We start from the raw sequence: 5,315 nt of genomic DNA, 5'->3' as shown, positions 1-5,315 counted from the left end.
GCAAGTGAGTAAAACTGGGAGGAAAATGGTCGGTCAAGATCAGCACTGAACTTCTGGAGTGGGTGGAGATGGGGAGACTGGGTTGGGTGCACAAGATGTCTGGGTAAGATACCAGAAGGAGGTTAAGATGCCATAAGGAACTCCAGATGACTCAGTGCTAGTCAGAGGAGGAGGGATTGTAGATGTGCATTTAGTCCTCACTGTTACATAGGTGTAGCAGGAACCTTGGGTTCAGTGAGAATCAGCAAGGAAAGTACAGAGTGAGCAGAGTGCCCAGAATGAACCCCTGGGAACCAGGATGGGGAGACATGAAACTGCCAGTGACAGCAGACTAGAGGCAGAAACCAGTGGTCAAAGGAAACCAGAAGAGAGTCTGGTGTAGGAAGGAGGCATCTTTTTATACAGAATTTCAAAAGAAAAGGTTTTGCCTGCAGTATTGAATAATACTTCATAGAGGTGACATAAAATTATGTGTACGTATAGAGAATAAATGTACTTCTTATCTGACTTTTCTTTGTTTCTGAATAACAAACTGTTAGGCAGGCCCAGGCAGCACAGGGTGGGGGCAGCGGGGCCCCCTGACCTTGCAGTAGCCTACTGATAGTGTCCAGGAGGAGGCAGATGTCATGGTAAGAGGACTCTGCCTATATTCTGGCTGTGCAGATTGGGGTTCACCTGGGCCTTGGCTGTTCTGAGATGCCACCTTTCCTCCCTCCAGAACCCTTTGGTGTAAATTCTCTCCCTGTACTCCCTTGGCACAGCCCCTCTCCCTTGGAGTCTAGTCCAGCAACTGGGCCCCAAATCCTCTCTTCTCTATGACCACTTGTGTGGGTTCCTTTGGCAACAACTTACCCAAACCAAATATATTTTTTTAAAGATTTATTTATTCATTCATACAGAACTGGATACGGTTCAAGATGCAGGGACGGTGAGAGGATTCACCAGAGACAGAGTGGGGAGCAGGACAGGCAGATCCACGAAGTATACTGCTGAGGGGAGCAGTGGATGGGTAAGGAGAGGTCTGCTACGCCATGTAGATCACCTCTGGGACTGGGGATCGAACTCACGCTTAAGTGGCTTTAGCTTCTTAGTGCTGTGCCTTGACCTGCTGCGCCTCCAGGGAAGGCTCCCAAATCATTTTTTTTTAAGTAAAATTTGTAATTGATTTGCCATTAGTTTACAATACTATCAATATATGTTTCAGAAATATGCCTTCCCTCTTTACTATGTGGACATTTGTATAGACTTCACCATAGTTATATAGTTATAGCGCCATTCACCTTCTTCATATTGAACCCTCTAGGCATGCTGAATCAACATGTGTTTTATTCCTAAAAGAACCTAAAGAACTTAAATTATTTTTTGGGGGGAGGACTAGCTGAACTTAAATTTTTAAAATATAACTCTCCATTCCTCCTGGTTCTATAGACAATAGCCTCTTCTGTGAAGTGCCAGTGCATCCCTCGGGCACCCTGGTGAACGTTGGCGTGAATGGATTTGGCCAGATTGGGTGCCTGGCTAGCAGGGCTGCTGTCCAAGTGGACATTGCTGCTATCAATGACCCCTTCTTTGACTTCACCAGTAGGATTCCACCCATAGAAAGTTCAGTGGCACAGCCAACACTGAGATTGGGTCACTTGTCATCAATGGAAACTCCATCTTTGAGGAGAGAAATCCCACTAACATCAAATGGGGTGATACTGGTGCTGAGTATATTGTGGATATTCATATCTGTGAATAGGTGTCTTCACTGCCTTGTAGAAGGCACTAACTCCGTGAAGGGGGAACAAAAAGGTCATCATCTCAGCCTCTTCTGCAAATGCCCCCATGTTCGTGATGGGTATGAACAATAAGAAATATGACAATACTATCAAGACTGTCAGCAACACCTTTTCACCACCAACTGCTTGGAACCATGACCAAGGTCATCCATAATAGCTTTGGCATCATGGAAGGACTCATGACCACAGTCTATGTCATTGCTGTCATCCAGATGACCATGGACAGCCCCTATGGGAAGCTGTGCTATGATAGCTGAGGGGCTACACAGAACATCATTCCCTCTTTTACTGGCATCGACAAGGCAAGGTCATCCCTGACCCTGGAAAAGCTGATTGGGTGGCCTTTTGTGCCCCTACCCCAGATATGTCAGTTGTGGATCTGACCTGCCATCTGGGGGGAGCTGCTAAGTATGATGTCATCAAAAAGGTGGTAAAGGGGCCTCACTGACGGTGAAGGGGTTAAGTCTCAGTGATTTCACTTGGAAGGCCTGAGTTTGATCCCCCAGGGAGCTAATCCACACAGGGCACAGCAGACCTCTTTTGTTTCACCCCCTGCTCCCCTCACCAGTGTCTATCAGTATATCCCCCTGTTCTGCACCCCACAATGGATCCTGTCACCCTCTGCTCCCCCAGCCCCACACACCTCTGGCCTACACTTCGGTTCTTGTATGCATCAGTAAATAAAAATAAATCTTTAGAAAAAAAAGAAGGGTCCCAGCTGCCTCAGGGACCCTTCAAGGGTATCCCAGACTGTACCAGGGATCAGGTTGTCTATGGAGATTGTAAAAGTGACACCCAGTCCTCCACCTTCAATGCTGGAGCTGGCATTGCCCACAATGTCAAGATCAGTTTGTGGTGTGATAATGAATTTTCTGGTATGATAATGAATTTGGCTATAGCCAAATATAGTAATAGGGAGGTGGATCTTATGATCCACATATCCTCCAAGAAGTAAGAGCTTCCATGAATCATAGGGCAAGCGAGAGCTCTTAGGGTCAGAATAGAATAAGAAAAGCCCAGAGGAATAAGGAAGGCTCCAGAGATAAGGGCAACAAATTCCACAGGGAACTAATCAAACACCCCAGGACTAGGGACAACAGGACATTCCAAACAAGGGCGATGAAGAAAAGTAGGTTAAGATAAGGGCTGGGACACAGAGACTTAGTTCTGGGCACAGAGACATTAAGGCAGTGAGTGAGGTCACCCAGAACTACGCAATCACAAAGAGACTGGTGGGGCTTTAGAATAATTGGGGGAAAAAAAGCACATATTCCCAGACTCCATTTTGGCTTCCTGGCATCTCCCTAGACTGGTTCCACCTGTTATAGGGCAAGGAGAAAGAGACACCACTGAACTCCCAAACCTGCCTGCTCTAAGTGGGTTCTGCCACCCTCTGCATCCAGACAAAACATATGACTTTAATGAAAAGGAAAATTTTAATACAGTGAGTATACAATACAAAAGACAAAGAATATAATTTCTAAATCAAACGCCTGAAGTTACACATCCCCTTGTGGGGAAAAGTCAGCCCAAAAGGGATTGGCACAGAGCAAGGCCTGAAAGCCTGCCACAAGGCTAAAGCTCCTTCTGGCTGGGACCCATATAAAGGGTCAGACATGGTCAGACAAGTCTGGGAGGAAAAGAACAAAATCAAAATTAAGATAAAAGCTGCCATAGTGACCCTCCCCACGGGTCTCTCACCACATCTGTTTCAACCAGCACAGGGCCAAGAAACAAGCACGGTTCCTTCATCACAAGCTCTCTGCTCCATGCATGTGGCTTCCTCAAGTCTCCTCTGGCTCTTCATCCTGCTTCCTTCTTCAGATTCCTACTCCTCCTGGTTCAGTTCCACCCTACTTCTGGGTGGGGCAGGAAACCTGGAACTTCCCCTTTGCCTGGGGACCACCCTGTTACTGCATCCCTGGACCACAAGCTCCCTTGAGAGCCCTAGGAAGAGAGTCCCTCTGGGGTTGTGGAGTCCTTCCTCTCCTCATCCACACTGAGACCCTGTCACAGCTGCATCCCAAACACCCAGTAGTAGGGGAGGGGTCTAGAACCCCCTGCCTTATCATGCACCGTTCATCAAGGACACTGTACCCTGCCAAGAATTAAAATAAAATTCCCTATATAGCCTCACTGTCTGTGCTCAGTCTTTTCTACATAGCCAAAATGTGAGTGTAAGCAATATGGAAACACCATTCTTTTGCCACTCTCATCCAGTTTATCACTCTCTCACTACAAAATTCTTTCTGGGACCCTCATCAAGTGCTGGACCCTGTCCTGGTCCCTGCAAACACAAAGATAAACAGGCGCCTTCTCCGGGCCCACATAGTTTGCATTCCTGTCATCTTACACTAAACAACTAGACACCACAAGGAGGCTGAGGAAAATGCTGGAGCAGAGGGCAGCACAGAGGAGCTGTCCGTGGAGGAGAGAAAACAGCTGGGATCCGTTGATCTACAGCAGCTGATCTAGAGCAGTCCTGCTCAGGGGCTCCCCACTGCTCCCCATCAACACCCCATGGGCACAATTACCCCTTCCCAGGAGAGTCCCTGAGCACAGCTTCACCCAGCACTCCCTGGAGGGAGGAACAAGCAGTATTGTTGTTGGATGCCTGGGGGTATCCCACTTCCTCAGCCCCCAGTCAGGGATGGACTTGGGGTTCCCTGAAGTAAGCAAGGAGGATAGGAGCTCACAGGCTAAAATAACCCTACACCTGTTTAGAAAAAATAATAATGTGGATTACAGATTTCCTTAGAAGCAGTATTAGAAACACAGACAGAATTTAAAATAAACTTAAAACATTTACTAAAGGAGAAAGGAGTATAAAAAAGCAATTATTTTGTTTTTTTAAAAGATTTATTTATTTATGCATACAAGAGCTGGGTTACAGGCCAGAAGTATGGGGTGGGAGGACAGTGAGAGGATTCACCAGAGACAGAACAGGGAACAGGACAAGAAGATGGACTGAAATACACTGCTGAGGGGAGCAGCAGGTGAGACAGGAGAGGTCTGCTGCACCATTTGGGTCAATGAAAAATATGTTGGGACTTTTAATCTACAGAACTGTAAGGTAATTTATTTGTGTTGCTGCAAGTTACTATATTTGTACTAATCTGCTACAGCAGGAGTTGGAAATTCCTGGCCAGGCAGGAATTCCCTCTCTGGCCAGGGATTGAACTCAAGCTGCAGTGGCTACAGATAGCTTCATAGTGCTGTGCTTTAACCCATCGCGCCACCAGGGAGGGCACTAAAAAAGCAATTCTTTAAAAAAGAAAAGCAGGTGGAAAATGTGTTATGGAAAGTATAATATATGGGGAAAAAAACTCACAATACACAGGATAAATATTAGGAAGATCCAGCTGAGGAAATCAGTGTATTGGGAGTTCAAATGGAGGAATACTCAACAAAGGGAAAGTAAAAAGCAAAATAAAATAGAATAATAAACCTAGGTGATATAAACAAACATAACGTTACATTTGTGAAAAAGGGTGTCACCAAAAGAGAGAGAAAAACAGAAGTAGGAGAGACTTA

General features: G+C 46.1%; 1 pseudogene; it reads left to right on the top strand.

Moving 5' to 3' along the window:
* Positions 1-298: 298 nt before the first annotated feature.
* Positions 299-2,229, top strand: LOC101637371 (annotated as a pseudogene).
* Positions 2,230-5,315: the final 3,086 nt, after the last annotated feature.

This window comes from Condylura cristata, unplaced genomic scaffold (genome assembly GCF_000260355.1).
Source record: "Condylura cristata isolate star-nosed mole 26May11 unplaced genomic scaffold, ConCri1.0 scaffold00011, whole genome shotgun sequence".
NCBI lineage: Eukaryota > Metazoa > Chordata > Mammalia > Eulipotyphla > Talpidae > Condylura > Condylura cristata.
The sequence above is the reverse complement of the archived record's forward strand: the minus strand, read 5'-3'. Positions and strand labels throughout refer to the sequence as shown.